This window comes from Cupressus sempervirens, chromosome 8 (assembly GCF_028749045.1).
Source record: "Cupressus sempervirens isolate cs-2001-9-10 chromosome 8, ASM2874904v1, whole genome shotgun sequence".
Classification (NCBI taxonomy): domain Eukaryota; kingdom Viridiplantae; phylum Streptophyta; class Pinopsida; order Cupressales; family Cupressaceae; genus Cupressus; species Cupressus sempervirens.
In genome coordinates, this window is record NC_143125.1 from 123486528 (window position 1) to 123503421 (window position 16894).

At 31.5% G+C, this 16894-nt stretch overlaps 1 pseudogene; it reads left to right on the forward strand.

Annotated features, from left to right (window-relative positions):
• Positions 1-8622: 8622 nt before the first annotated feature.
• LOC149541895 (glycerophosphodiester phosphodiesterase GDPDL1-like) lies at positions 8623-9702 on the forward strand (annotated as a pseudogene).
• The last annotated feature ends 7192 nt before the right edge of the window (positions 9703-16894 follow it).

Below are 16894 nucleotides of genomic sequence, written 5' to 3' on the forward strand. Positions count from 1 at the left end.
TAACATGCAAATTGGATTCTGAAGGAGAAGAGAAAGGTGTTGGTCAAGTTGGACCAAGTGTGTTGATAGTGGGCGAGAAAGATTTCATTAATACTCTTGAAGAAGATGGAATAGGCTTTGCATTGGTGCTGAAGCCTAAGGAAGATAGGAAGAAGGAATGTAGAACAATAGGCCCAAAAGAAGTTGAAGAGTTGTTGACCCAATACAAGGAGATCATTGCTGAGGTAATGCTTGAGTCTCTACCACCAATAAGAGATATAAGTCACTAGATTGATCTTATTCTTGGAGTAGTGCTACCCAAAAAAGCAACATATAAGATGACACCACAACAGAATGAAGAGATTTCTAGGCAAATATAAGAGTTTCTTGACAAGGGGTTGATAAGGACAAGTCTTAGCCCATGTGTCGTACCCTTGGTTCTTGCTCCAAAGAAGGATGGTAAGTGGTGGTTGTGTACCAATTCTAGGGCCATTAATAGGATAACTATAAGATATAGATTTCCTATTCCTAGAATAGAAGATTTGTTGGATTGTTTGGGGGGAGCTTCATATTTTTCAAAAATAGATCTCAAAAGTGGGTATCATCAAATAAGGATACAAGAGGGGGATGAATGGAAGATAGTCTTTAAAAAAAATGAAGAATTGTATGAATGGCTGGTTATGCCATTTGGTTTATCTAATGCTCCCAGTACATTTATGTGACTAATGAATGAAGTTTTGCATGACTTCAATAGGAAGGTTGTTGTTGTCTACCTTGATGACATTTCAATGTATAACAAGAATAAGGAAGAGCATTTGTAGCATTTGAAGATGGTTTTTCAAAGGCTATAGGAACAAAAGTTGAAGATAAAATTGAAGAAGTGTGACTTTTTGAAACAAGAGTTGGTGTCATGCCCAAACTATGAGGGAAAAAACACACAATTTTTTTTTTTTTAAAATTATAATTATTAATTAAAGTGCTCTAAGTTGAAATGATGGTGATTACAGTTTAAGTAAAGGTTCTCTACAACATCTTAAGTTTAAAAATCTTGTGGAGGAATACATCGTCAGGATTTTAAATTCTTTGTTATTAGATTGATATCAATGTTTATTTGATTCGTTATTACATTGCTTAAACAATCATGTGAAAATTATTTTAATAACAATCTAACTGAAATTGGGTTTAGATTAATCATAAAGTCCAATCAAATAAACTCGAGTTTAAACCTATATCAATTAGCAAATCAACCTTCTATACTTTATCTAATTAGAACGAACTAAAACAATTATAACAATTTTTAAAAAAACATTAATCCCAAACTTTAAATTAAAGGTTATTAATGTGAAATATAAACTAATCATAAATTTAATTTACTAACAACTAACTAATTTAACTTAAAACTAACTAACTAAATCTAAAATTTGATCTAACCATATACAAAATGAGGGTCTAATCTTTAAATAAAACTTAACTTTTAAAATTTGAATAAAATTAAAACTAACTAATTAAAACATGAATTTAAACTAATACTACTAGAGAAATATATATAAAATTTAAAACAAATATCTTTAACAATTTAAATAACTAAACTAATTTACATCTCACTAACTTAAAAACTTATAAAAAAAAAACTAACACATACCTAACAATAAAATTACAATATATAAAAAAAACTAACTAAATTTTAACATACTAAACTACAATTTAAAAAAAAAACTTAAATATAATAAAAAACTTAACAATATACTAACCTACATTACTAATTATCCTAACACCTACCATCTAACCTACCCCCTATGCCCACCCTACTCTCTACTACCTTTCTAACTTCCCCTAGACCTGTGCATGTGCTGCCCAAGGCCTGCACATGGCAGGTCGGGCCCTGTCCTTGCGTGGCACGCAGGCCCAAGGCCAAGGAAACAACGCAGACCTTCCCATCCAATAGGTAACCCAAAAACCAAAGGGGGGGAAACATATAATAACAAAACCAAATTTCATGATCACTGTGAATTTAAAAGAGGGGACAGGTGGCGTCATCTTCATGATGACTACTTGACTTTGCAAGATATAAAACATTTTTAAAACCTCCTTCCAAACTGACGTCCACCAAGGTGAGGGAATACATTAATGAGATAAAGTTTTATGGGTAGCAAAAATAGATATTTAGGGTATTAGTATAATGTTTATTTAGTTATTCATAATCATTTTTATTGATTATTAATTTTGAATTTAAATTCAAAAACAAGGAATCATAGAGAATATTCTCTGTTGCACAAATAGATTTATTTCTTTCTTCCATGCAAAATCCAGAGAGCATTTTTCTCTTGGGGGAAAAATTTTTTTTGAAGCTTTATTTTTCTAAGTATGGATTTTTAAGCAATGTATTTTTTTGAAGGATTTAAAACATAGATTTATTTGTTGTGACACATTCATACAAGATTTATTGATATCTCAAACAACTTAAATTGAATCATCAACCATAATCATTTGTTCTCCTATATAACTTGGATTGAAATAATTAGACCTTTTTCATAAATTTCCTTTTAAAGAAAATCTATAAGGACTTGTAATAACCTTAACATACCAAGGATTTGAATTATCTGTTTAATTCAATAATGTAAGTTATCGTTTGATTCTAATAATCATAAAAAATTGAATCTACATGCATGATCATAATTTTTGTTTTCAACATATAAGAAAACTTGAAATGTTGTCAAATTGAACATCATCAATTCTATCCTATTTTTAATATGCAACCATCTAAATGTAATTCACGATTAAATCACATGATAACCAAATATACTCAATCACCACTTTTATTGGCAAACCTGATTCAAAGGCTCAGTTGGGAAAGAACCAGGAAGAAAACTCGACGTCGTTGCCATTACAACATAGTTTTGAAAGAATAGTTACATAGGATTTCAATCCCAAATTTACAACAATTTAATCTAATTTTCTTCATGACCCTCATCAAGGGATTCATAACAATTTTTGCAACACATTTCTAGAACCATGGAGGGAACAAAATCTGATCAGGTGATAACAAGCATGACCAAGAAATGAATCAAACATGCATATTCATACTAGGTTTTCACAATAGGATTCACAATGAATCAAAACTAGGGAAAGGTGGATTCTTCCAACAGGAGAAGTCAAGCACAATACCAAATTAGATGCCCAATCGAGGCTATTAACCAAGAACTTCTATTCTTCCATTTAAACATGCCATACTCATATGAGGTTTGTGCTGACAGGTAAGGGCCCATAACACCCTACCCTCTCTCCCTCTTCTCATCCTGAGAAGAGACTCTACACTGGTTGGAGTCCAACTAAATAGACCTTTCCCAAAATTGGTCACTTCTGCCCTATCCAAGGGTGAGTAATACCAAAAACACCCATGCAAGAAAAACCACAAAATTGCAAACATAAACATGAAAGGAAATCATCCAAAATAACATGATTTTAAACTCTTCCCAACATACCCACAATCATACAAACATTCAAATAACAAGGTAGCATAAGCATGAAACAAACATAAAAATCTGCACAAGAGAGATGAGAAATTCCTACCTTCACAAATAGGTAATGGCAATGAAGAAGTTTGAGTAGAGTTTCCCCTTTCTTCCTTCAATCTTCAAAAATCCTCTCTAAATGTAGAGATTGGGTAACAAAACTCCACTAGTCCAAGAAGGGCCTCTAAATAAGCCTCAAACTCAACCACCAAAGGGATCAATAACTTCACCCACCCAACTGCAAATCTAGAAGCTCCTAACTCTACCCACACTATGGTTAGATACTAAAAGGAGGTGGGGTGAGGCAACTCATGGTAGTCATGGTCAATTTTCGCACAAAGGCAAAAAGAGACTTTTTGAGTGACCTCAAAAGTCAAAAAAAGGGGCTTAGGGGTTGGAAAAGACCCCTAACCCATACCCATACCCTTTGGTTATAATTATTTGATGTTTTAAGCCTTAGGAAAAAGGTTTAGAGCCAAACAAAATCTAGGAATAAAATAGGACCATCTAACTACTCTAACATTGCAAATAAGCACTAATCTGGATTAAGGGATAACTAACCTTGATTAAGAACCCAATTAGAAAATTGACACTAACTTGAACCAACTTGGGTCCAAAGGTTACACAACTAACCCCAAATCAGAATATTGAAGAACATAACAAATTTATGAGTGCCAAGTGACACTAAAAGAAAATAGTTACAAACACTAACATTCACTGAACACAGAGAGATACATACATACATCTCACAATACAATACTTGAATTATGAACAACAAGGTTTCCAAAATTAGCACATAGAGATCAATTCTGTTCCTCCATAGGGTTTCTCAGCTAAATATCTACACACTCATTGCACACATCAATAGTCTCATAAAATCACATGTACATAAATGTATACGTATTAGAAATTCACATAAATTGAAACATACATCAATAAGGGTTTCTTCATCCTGCTTAATTCTTAACCATCTAAAATCTCTTAAATCAAAGTCTCAATCCTACATTTACTGATTTCAACAACATACATATACATGAAACATTAAGTGACAACCATCAAATATATCTAAAAGTAACATCACACAACATGAAATAATATAGTATGTTCTAAGCATCAGATAATGTCTTGACATCTCAAGTCATAAATATCAAAATAATAGTAATGTATCACTATGCTACGATGGGTCGGGGTGAGGCCTCACAGTTGGTGTATCTTGTATTTGTGATATCCAAGGGAGATCTGAAAATGGATCCATCTAAAGTGGAGGTCATCATTAATTGACCAACACCAAGGGCTATTGGAGAGGTTTGAAGTTTCCATGGTTTGGCCACATTCTACAAGAAGTTCATAAGAAACTTTAGCAACATTTGTGCACCAATTTTAGACACCATCAAAGAAGGAGGTAAAACAAAGTTTGAATGGAATAATGCAGCAAATAAGAGCTTTAAGGAACTCAGAAAAAAGGTAGCCAAGTATTCTATTCTTGTTTTACTAGATATTAATAAAGTTTTTACAATAAAATGTGATGCTAGTGGCTTTGGAATAGGGGTTGTTCTTAGTCAAGAAGGTAGACCCATTGCATTTTTCAATGAGAAGCTGAATGAAGAAAAGAATAAATATTCTTCTTATGATTTGGAATTATATGCCATGGTCCAGGCATTAAAAAAATGGAGGCACTATTTTTTGCCTAAGGAGTTTATTGTGTATACTAACAACCATGCTCTTAGTTTCTTGAATGGATAGGAAAAACTCAATCATAAGCACATGAAATGAGTTGAGACTTTGTAGGCATATATCTTCACAATCAAGCATAAGAAGGGACAAGCCAATAAAGTGGTTGATGCACTTAGTAGGAGAGTGCGAACAGTGCAAGAAGTACAACTCCAAAGCATGGGTGTAGATGCATTGAAGGGAATGTATGTGGAAGATGGAGATATCAGTGAAGCATATAAGGTTTGCACTAAGTTGGAAGATAGTTTTCATTCTAATTTTTATGAATTCATTGTACAAGATGGATTTTTTTTTAAAGGTAGCCAACTATGTATTCCCAAATGTTCTACGCAGAAGAATGTCATTAAAGAAAAACATTGTGGAGGTCTTAGTGGTCATTTTGGACTCAACAAGACATTGGAATTGGTAAAAAGATTTTATTATTTTCCTAAGATGCAAACAGACATCAAGAAGTTTTTGGAAGGGTGTCTTGTATGTCAAAGGGCAAAGGGAGTATCAAAAAATGCTAGACTTTATCAGCCTTTACCCATAGTAAACAAACCTTGGGAGTGTTTGAGTATGGATTTTGTGATGGGATTACTAAGGACAAAGATAGGTTATGACAACATATTTGTGGTTGTTGATAGATTCAATAAAATGGATCACTTTATTCCATGTAAAACCACTAATGATGCTAGTTATATTGTAGGATTGTTCTTTAAAGAAATAGTTCATATTCATGGTTTTCCATTGAGGGTTGTATTTGATAGGGACAACAAGTATGTGGGTCACTTTTGGAGTACCCTATGGAAGAAGTTGGGCACAAATTTATCTTTTAGTTCAACCTATCATTCTCAAATGGATGGGAAAACTAAGGTGGTTAATAGATCCTTGGGAAACCTTTTGAGATGTTTGGCACGTGAACATGGAGGTAGTTAGGATGCCATCATACCTTAGGTAGAGTTTGTATACAATGACTCAGTGAATCATAGCACATGCATGAGTCCTTTTGAAGTTGTTTATGGGAGACATCCAAAGGGAATTTTGGAACTCGGGAATGTGGATGGTTTAGAGAAAAGTAGTGGACATGTAGAAGAGTTTGCTCAAGCAATGGTGGAAGTGCATGAGCACATGAAGAAAAATCTACAATAGAATAACCTAAAGGTGAAGACTAAAGTAGATTTGAAAAGAAGAAATGTACATTTCCAAGTTGGAAACCTAGTTATGGTACACTTGAACAAAGATCAATTACCTCAGGGCAACCATACAACGTTGATGATGAATAAGGTTGGACCATGTGAAATTTTAGAAAAGTATGGAGAAAATGCTTACAAAGTGGCATTGCCTCTAGATTTAGTTATTCACTTATATTTAATGTCTCAGATCTCACATTGTATAAAGGTTCAAATAAATAAGTTAGTGTAGAAGCAACAACACATGAATCAAATGACTGGATTCAAGAATTGCCTTCTAAAGAGAATCGGCAGATGGAGTGCATTGTCAATAGTAGAGAGGCCATGAGGACAAGACACAAAGTGAACTTAGAGCACTTGGTCAAATGGAAGGGCCTTCCAGATTTTGAAGCCAATTAGTTTTCGAAAACATAAATTTTGAGGCAAGGTGGGGATCTACAATAGTTGGTCTCCAAGAGGACTTGAGACAAAATTTACCCCTAGGAGTATGTTGTAGGAGCAACTAAAAATATATTATTTTTTTATTGTTTATTGGGGGGTACTTATATGTTTTAGGGCATATTTTACTATTTTAGGGCATATTTTAATAGTTTTCTATCACTTAGTAAATGATGTATGTTTTGGGCACATTTTAATGTTTTAAGGCATACTTTGTTGTTTTGTTAAAGGATTGAACAAAACATGTATGGGTCTAGTGGTTGCCAAAAAAAGTTTTAACTATTTATCTTTGTTTATATATTCTCTCCAAATTGATTATTGGAGGGGGGATTTCTAATTTTCTTTTCTGTAGGAAAAAGGTTGAGATATTGTAAAGATTATTTGTATCCTGCCTAAACAAATGAAATAAATAACACTATAGTGGTTTCTTGTTACTTAGTTTATATTTTGTTCACACTGTAAATTGATTAGGGATGCATAGCATAGGTTTCTGAATAAAATAAGTAGTAGCATTATTTTTTTGTGTAGAAGTTATTATTGTAGGAAGCCAAACTCACACAAGACTCTTTGGAAGTTAATTTCAAAAAAAATGCCTCTTGCTCACATAAATACCATGTGAAGTGGCCTGAGTGTGGTGGAGAGCAGGTAGGAGGAATGTACATTACTTTCTTCATGGTCATTTGTAGGAATGGACTATAGTTTGAAGAAACATGTGTTTGGTAAGGCATCATCCCTATGTGCTTTCCATGAATGAACACATGTAACCTATAAAATGTTTTTCATAGTTGATGTTTTTCCTGTAATCTTCTCCAGTTTCTTCTTTCCATCCAATTTTGAAGCTATTATAGGATTTTTTTTTAATCTCCTCATTAGATAGCCCTCTCATCAAAACATAGGCTGAGCTCATGCTTCAAACCCTTCTCCAAAAATAGTTTTCTACCAAGCAGATCAGAGTAGGTTGTATTTGAGGAATCCACACAAAACTTCTCTTGCACAATTTGGATAAAATGAGATACAACATAAAGAAGGAAGCAATTATCAATAGTCTAGTATTATTTTAGTACCCTCATGCATGCTTATTAATGATGCAAATAAGGAAAAGTGATATGGTCCAGATCTAGCCTTTTTCTAGTGTGCACTTGAAGAGGAGCGAGGGAAACAATATGCAAACAAGATGTTAATATATTAATATATTAATATATTAATATATTAATATGTTATGATGTTCAAATATATACTGATATTTAAAATATATGATCAATGAAAAAATGGAAGATTCAGAAACCATGTACTGTGTGGCTCAATTTTTTTTTGGTTTAATTTACATGTATATGAAGTAAACTCTCATACCCTTTCATATAGATATAATTCAGTGGGACTTCCATAGTGAGCCTAACTAAATCATATGTTCATCTTTTATTGAGACAAACACACTAATTCTTTCATTATTTGAATCATATGGGAATTACGCTTCTTCAACCTCTAAAGTTATACTACATGGGAATTACACAACATTAAACTTTGGAAGTCATATTACACAAAATCTAACCATTGTGGAAGAGATCACCTTATAGTTTCTTCTGATTTTGTGCCAAGGAAAGTAAATGCCTAATGCCTTTTTAGTACATATCTGTTGCTCTTTCTCATCATTTCACTAAAACTCCATTAGCCCGCACATATTTTTAAGACCAAAATGGTACCCCTGTTCTCCCTCTAATAATTCTTTTCTTTTTCTTTTTTCTAACCTTACCACCAATGTTCTTACTCTTAAGTTTTACCATCACCTATGAACTCTTGTTGATCATATTGATTTCAATTTCCAAATAAAAAAATATGAAATCATATTCTATAGGGAATTGATAGACCATTTTTTGGGAACAACTAATAACATCAAACTCTATATTTTATCCTTCTCATTTGAAAAAAAATACAACCATCCAGAAGGATTAAGGAATATTCACATTTGATCTCACCTGAACGGAAATTCAAAGCTTGACAATAAACATATCTAGTAAATATGAGAGATTATCAACTTTATCAAAATCCTACAAAACATAATGTTGGGAAATGTGTGACATTGATTGATTTTCACAAACTCACAAAACAAGCAAACATTAGTGTTTTTATCAACATTGAGAATGTATAGGACATAATATTAGAATGTAACATTGATGCCACAAATTCCACTCTTTGTGCATTAAATACAATTCAATATAATAATTTTTTGGACAAGATCATGATACAATCTAATGACAGTTGTTGTGGTTCTATAGTTTAACATAAGAAAAAATATCAAGCTTATTGATAAAGTACTTGAAACTGATGTTACTATCTCTATTCTACCATAAAGGAGATCAAAAAATTTGTCAATACAATAGTACTATCAAGTAATGTTTTATTTCGAGATGCTAGTGACTGCTTTTTTTTATATGCTTCAAACATTGTGAAGTGCTTTCACCATCATAATATGTCAGTTTTTGTCTACACCTTGAGAAATAAAATCCTTTAATCTTCTCTCATATCAAACAATGGAAATCAATTCCCTTGTACAAGTTTCCAAAGTAGATGGGCTTATCCCTAACTTCCCAACAACAAAAAAAGTATATTTAGGAAATAAATGTCTTCATTGTGAGATAGAAGATGATTACCCCATGTTTCTTTTTGTTCCTAGAATTGATTTTTCAAACCTACAACTAGAGAACTTTGGACTTTCTATTTCCCTAGAACCATCTCTTTCATTAGTAGAAAAATCTCCATTCTCACCATTGAAGGAAGCTCTTTCCCTTGGGCAAAAGTCTAAGTCACCTTCTAGTTCTACATATTTGAGATGCTTGCATCTGTCTCAGATGGCCTTTGACTCAATATCCTAGACTAGGATGCTTCCCCTTAGCTTGTCAAAGTCCATGGAGCCAACACCAAGTATGCTTATTTGTAGTTACACTGTTGATTATCATTATGATTATTTTTAGTATGATTGTTAATTTATCCCTTTAGTTAATGTTCAATTAAGAGTCACCCTTCTTTTTGGGGGATTCATTTAATTCTCTTTTAAGAGTTGAAATACACTTTTTTCTTAGTACACATGGCTTGAGTAATGAGGGATCCATTTTATGATAATTTCATTCCTTGTCTCAATTATTAACAATAGGCTATAGTTTTGCATCCTTAACATCAATATAGGTCTAGCATGCTAATTAACTCAAACTTGTTATAGATATAGAGCTTGTATGTCTAATTTTATCCATGAAGAAAGGATTTTATTGCTCTTGTATTTGATTGAGTTGGTATTGATAAAAAATGACATTGGATTGTACTAGAGTAGAGTGAATATTATTTTTTTGCAAAGTCTCCAAGATGCAACTATCCTCCACATTCCTTACACATAGATTAGAAATATATGGCATTGGTAGAATAGATGATGCATTAATCCATATAATCTCCTTCATAGACTAATGCAATTGTTCCAACTAATAAAGAGATTATCTAGAACATACCAAAGAAATCAACAAACACACCTCTTGATATTACAATCTGGATGTGACTCTGCTACATCAATATTACATTCTTGATGGAAGGGGTAATTTGATTTGTGCTTTGAATATTTGGTATGCCATTTTTTTTTTTTTTGTTTATGTAGTTGATCATTTTATGTCAAGTGGGTTATCTTGAGTGGGATATAAATATGGAAATATAGTCAGGAACTCTCTAAAAACCCTAGTTTTCCTCCAAAAATAGTCAGATTTTGGATCCAATAGCTCTTGTGATTTTTTGTGGATGCAGATGATTGTTGGGAAGTGCTCAATTTTGATAACAACTACTTATCATATTTCTATATATATCCCTCTGTAGCATTGTGTCTAAGTACATGTAGCTTTATCATATTTGATGTTTGCTATTATTTTATTTATAAGGATATGCTATATATTTTATATTCATTATATTAATTATTATATTTGTAATGTTAAAATATTGACTTGGGATAAGATTATAATCATAATTTAATATTTTATTTTAATTATATTCATCATCTTAAATTAGATGATTCATAATATTATGTTATATGTTACTTCTTAATAATATTTGTAATAATAAATTATATTATGCAATATTATTAATAATATTTTCTTTCTTTGTTATAATAATTTGAATAATAATATTTCATAGTGTATTATTATTTATTTGATTAACATGATTATTATTATGATTATGATTATTTTTAATTTAATTTTTTGTTTAACTTTGTGTTTAGGATCTATTATCATTCAAATCTAGCTATGAAAAGGGGACATTACATTATGGTCAAGGATATGAAGTTTATGGTTATGATCAACCATTTTAGGATCCATCAATGTATGGTTCTAGAACATATTCTATAATTGGGGTTATCAATAGATGAAAGATAGCCATTGCCTACTAGACCTTACTAGTTCATTATTGCCTTTTTTATAGGGTTTTTAAAGCAATTTATTAATAACATATTATTTAGTTCTTTGTCACATTTATGAATTGACACCACTTTCCTTATTACTAGGAATAACTTAATTATAAATCATTGATAAAAAAAATTCTTTTTCATGTGCCTTGTTTTTTTATCAGATTCCTATTTTTATGTTCTTTGTAGACTAAGGTTCAATAAATGTCAACATTAGGTGTAATGAACACTTTTAGCACCCATCCGAGCATAAGGAAGAAGAAATATTTGATCCTTTTGTATCTCCATATGTTAAAAAGTGAGTATTTCAATTGGTTGTGTTTCATACTTTTTAATAGATGTTATTTTTTAGTGGGGTTTGATGTTTTTATTTAATGAAAAGGTTTATTTTCTTGACATAAATTGCATAATCATTTGTATCTTTTTCTAAGAAGTTAGCATAAGAAATAATACTTGTGTGTGGCTAAAGTGCTTCAAATTATATTTTATAAGAGTCTATCACTAAAATATTTTCAAAAAGTGTAATTGACATGAAATATGATTTTAAAATGCTTGAACAAGAGAATTTAAAATGATTGAATTATTATTGATAAAGATTTTGATTATTGTTTTTCACAATAACTATGATTTGTGTTATTTGAGAAGAGTATATCATGTTACAGTGACTATGATCATGGTAAATCTAGTGTTGGAAAGACAACTTTGTCAATTTTTTGCATTATTCTTTAAAGGGTACTAGCTCAATGGAAGAGGACCTACTTTATAAGTAGGAGGATGGTGGTTCAATTCCATCATGCCTTAACATGACTAAATTAATGATTAAAAAAACTACCAAATATATTACCATATATACTACCATATATAGTACCAAATATGCTACCAAATATACTACCAAATAACTACCTAATATATGACCCAATAAACTACCAAATCAACTACCAAATATACTACCAATATAATACCATATATTCTACCCAAAAAACTACTAAATATACTACCAAATTAAATGCAAAAATTACCAAATAAACTACCAAGTAATAACAATAAATGACTAAATTAATGACCTAATTAATGATTAAAATAATATAGTCATAAATTTGGTTGGGAGATAAATGTCTGGTAATAAATTACCATTGGTCATGTGATCAAAATTAGTCACATATCTACAATTTTTAATAGTTTATTTAGTAATCAATTGTTGTTTTTGTACTAGTGTTATTTCTAGATCTGGTTCCTATTCTAATTACCTTTCCATCCTTGTCTCTAATCATGCATGTCTTCGTCATGAACTACAACCAATAACCTTTGTCCACTAGTTGTCAACACTCAAAAGATTATGTTTTAAACCATCAACAAAATATACATCCTCGGTGTTATTTTTACCATCAAGAGTTATAGATCCAATACCTTTAACTTGGCATGTTGCATTGTTTCCAACTCTAACAGTGCCTCCATCCTAACTTTTGAAGTCAACAAACTTGTTCATATCACCAGTCATATGATGTGAACATCGAATGTCAATTATCTAATCAAATTTATTTTCAACCTGTTATGCCAAAGCTACTTTCTCTGAACTTTCTTCTTTAATTGCCACAAATATTGTTTCATCATCACTAGCACTTACTACTTTTTCATTATAATCATTTTTTTCATTTGCATACACACACTCTCTATCTTTTCTAGGTTTGTAATTTCCTTTATACTTTTTGTCTCTTTTAGGACACTTAGATGCATAATGATCATGTTGATCACAAATCCAACATTTAAAGATTTTATCACCACTTTTTTCTCTTCTTACTAGAAGGTCTACTCCTTCTTCAATCTTTTTGTCCTCATCATATCTACTACTGCTAGCAAAATCTCCTCTAGCACTTGTGCTCCTTGATAAACTAGGTCAAATATTCAAGGCATTGAAAGTTGTTTATGCTCATGTCAATTCTCCAAACTATCTAAGCTCATTATTGACTATGTCGAGTCTTCTAATTAATGTTTCCTTTGTGAAATTTTTGGTACAAGAGACCAACAAATATATCATTTGAACTAGTGGCTTAAATGGTAGTGTTAAAGTATTCAATATCTTCCATATAACCTCATCATCTTCTTTGGTTCCTCCTTGAGATTTAATACCTATAGTAGTTTTTGATATCCTACCTACATATGTTCTTATAAATTCATCTTCTATCATTTTAGTGTCTTCAAATGCACAAATCCAACTTTGTAGCCTCAACTTCTTAGACTGTTCATCACCTTCAAAACTAGTTTCCAAAGCTTTCCAAATCGAATGTGAAGTAACAAGTTATTTTACCTAATTTTATTCAATTTGAGGAAGTATATTCAATAGTGCTTCTCTAGCTCTCATTTTGCACATAAAAAGATCTCTTTCTTCCTTAGTGCAAGTTTCCAAATCCTTTCCAACAATGATTGTATTTTTTGATTTTGTCAAGATCCAATATCTTAGACCCATACAAAATAGATGTGTCTTCATCTTCTCCTTCTAGCTATCATAATTTGTTCCATCAAACTTTATACTCTCTTTCCTAAACATGCTTGCCATGGATCTACCAAAATTGTTAATTTTTATCTTCAAAGACCTAATGATCGAGTACCAATTGTTAGAAACAATAGTTCACTAAGATAACTAAGAGTGGGGAGGGAGTGGTGAATTAGTTATCCAACAATTAAAACCTTTATCCTCTTTAAACAAACTTAACCATTCAACCGAAGTAAATAACAACCATAGTAAGATGCACATAGACAATTACACTAAATATGTTAACTAGGGAAACCCTTGATTAGAGGGAAGACCCTAGTGGGAATGATGTCCACAAGATGATATACTAATATAAATATTCCTTGTTAGAGGATGAGCCATGTTAAGAGTCTATTACAATATTTAGTGCACATGAGTCCCTGGTAGGAGATTCCAACCATGTTAGGAGTTGTAGTACAATGTATGCAAGAGGAGCCCACTGACCAAGCATGCAATTTCAACTACGAGAAGAGCTCATTACTCAAACATGAAATTTACTATTATGTTCCTCTTACCTCTTTTCTATCAACCAAACCAATCACTATTAAACCTTGTAGATCAGGTCACAAACATTGAATCCAAATATCAAACCTCAAATCACATAGTAGAACCTTGGCAATAAAGTTCCTTCACATCTTCTTTTCTCTACTCAACTTTGCATTACACTCTCTCTGTTTCTTACAATCACTTTATGTCATATGAGAAAGGAAAATATCCTTCTTTTATATCAAATCCATAAAACAATTCCCTGAATCAGTAGTTAGAACTTCTTAATTAATCATTATAGGACCACATTAAGAAAACATTACACTTAGCAAAAACATTAACCTTCTATATTTTAACTTGAATATCTTTCTATACGCATAATATTATGACAAGAAAACTTAGCTACGTCATCACCAACATGTCTTCTTCACATCCTCAACCTTGATTCTTAGAATATCAATTTTTCTAAGAGATATAACAAGTTTATCATAACATTCCTTTGTAAACTCTACCTCAGAATAGATATCACCAAAACTTACATAACTTATTCTAGACTTAACATTTCTTCATCTAATGTTAATTTCATAGACTAGATACTTAGGAGTATCTCTCACAACCTCAGATAGTGAGAATACTCAACTAACCATTTATACCAACTTGATCTTTCTATTGTTCTTCTGTCATATACCATGAAAGACTACTATGTTGATATCAATGAAAAAATTAGTCATGAATGTAACATATCATCATAGTAACATATCTACAATACTCCACAAGAGTTTGAGAGAGGCTAGAGTTTCTCGTAGTACTCAAGAGTTTTTCTTTTCCAGCCTATAAGCTTTATAAGAAAGCATTCAACCATATTATTCTAGTAATGTGTCGAAAATTTCTTAATAGTGAGTGAGAGGTCAATATAGGTATCTAGAAGACTTGGTTCCTGACATTCTAGGATTTGGGTCACCTTTTTTTTTGTCAAGCTAGTGTCTGCATTGAAAAATGTACTTTTATTTTCTGGGAATTTATGCATTGTCCCAAAACCTTCTCATACTGATTCAAAATTGCTTTCCACTCTCTAGCTTCATGGACTGAAGATGTGCCAAATAAGGTGTCATCAAAAAAATTGTTAGATAGCTTGTGGAGTGCACAAGGGTGTATGTTTTATACATTTTATTCAGCTATAATTCGTGTGGGCCACCAAATTTCTACTCAGTACCTCTTCCACAATTATGAACATGTAATGTGAAAGGGGCTCACCTTGCCCTAGACCTTGAGAGGAAGTAAATTATCTTATTGTGGCCACATTGACTAGAACTAAAAACTTGATAGTATTCACTACAACCTTGATAATCCTAATAAAATTCTCATTGAATCCTAACATGGTCAAAATATCAAAAATAAATTCCCTCCTGTCCTTATCATAAGGCTTCAATATATCAAGTTTTAGGGTCATACTTGGATTCCTACTCCTCTCCATAGAGTGGATTACTTTATATGTGGTTATGACCACATCTATAATTCATCACCCCAAGGAAAAAACATTCTAGTGTGGGGCTATAAACTTATAAAGAAGTGGCTTGATGTGGTTCACCATAACCTTGGTGAGGACTTTATAAATCATGTTGCAAAGACTTATGGGTTTAAAACATGTTGCTTTGGTACATCTTATTAATTATATTAGATTTTTTTTCTTAATTAACTTGATATCAAAAAAATAAATCACACATTTAAATGTAATGTATCAAAAAACTAAGTTTTCCTTCCATATATTTAGATCATTCTATTGAGACAATAAATTATAATTAAATATTCTAAAATATAATAAGTTCATAACATTTAAACTAAGATTAATTCTTTCATTTTTTCCACCTAAGTACTTATATGTGAGGCCAAAAAGATTAAAAAACAAAGATAAACCAATGAATATAGGAATAATACATTGGTTAAGGTGAATAATACATTAAGATAAAAGTTTTTTTTTTTTTTTTCCATAATACCATGCTAAAGGTATATCAAACTAGTATATGTCATTAAAAAATCACACAATAAATGTATTCATAAATAAATATCAACATTATTAATTAATATTATGTACAATGAGAAGGTGGCTTTTGACACCAGGGGTAGCTTAAATTGAAAGGAGCATGAAGATGTGGTAAAACAAAAAAAGGGAAAATGCAAGACATGACCATCCTCCCTCGGGATGGAATAAAATAAACTTTGATGATACTAAAATGGGAAATCTAGTCCTTTCAGGGTGTGGTACTATTATTAGGGATGAAGAAGGTAATATGCTCAAAGTTATGGCTATTCTACTAGGTACCCAATCCAATCATGTGGTAGAACTGATCAGTGTTCTCCACAAGATAAAGATGGAAATCAACATTAAAACTAAGGAGGGATCCTCTTAATATCCTAAATTTCCTTTCTCAAGGATTGTTTCCTTCATGGACAATTAAAAATATTATAAAGGAAGGTAAAGGTTTGCTAATTAATTTTGAGAAAGTGTATATTTTCCACTTGTATAGAAAAAAAATTAGGTAACTGGATTCCTACTCCTCTCCATAGAGTGGATTACCTCGTGTGTGGTTATGACCACATGTAGAATTTGTCACCC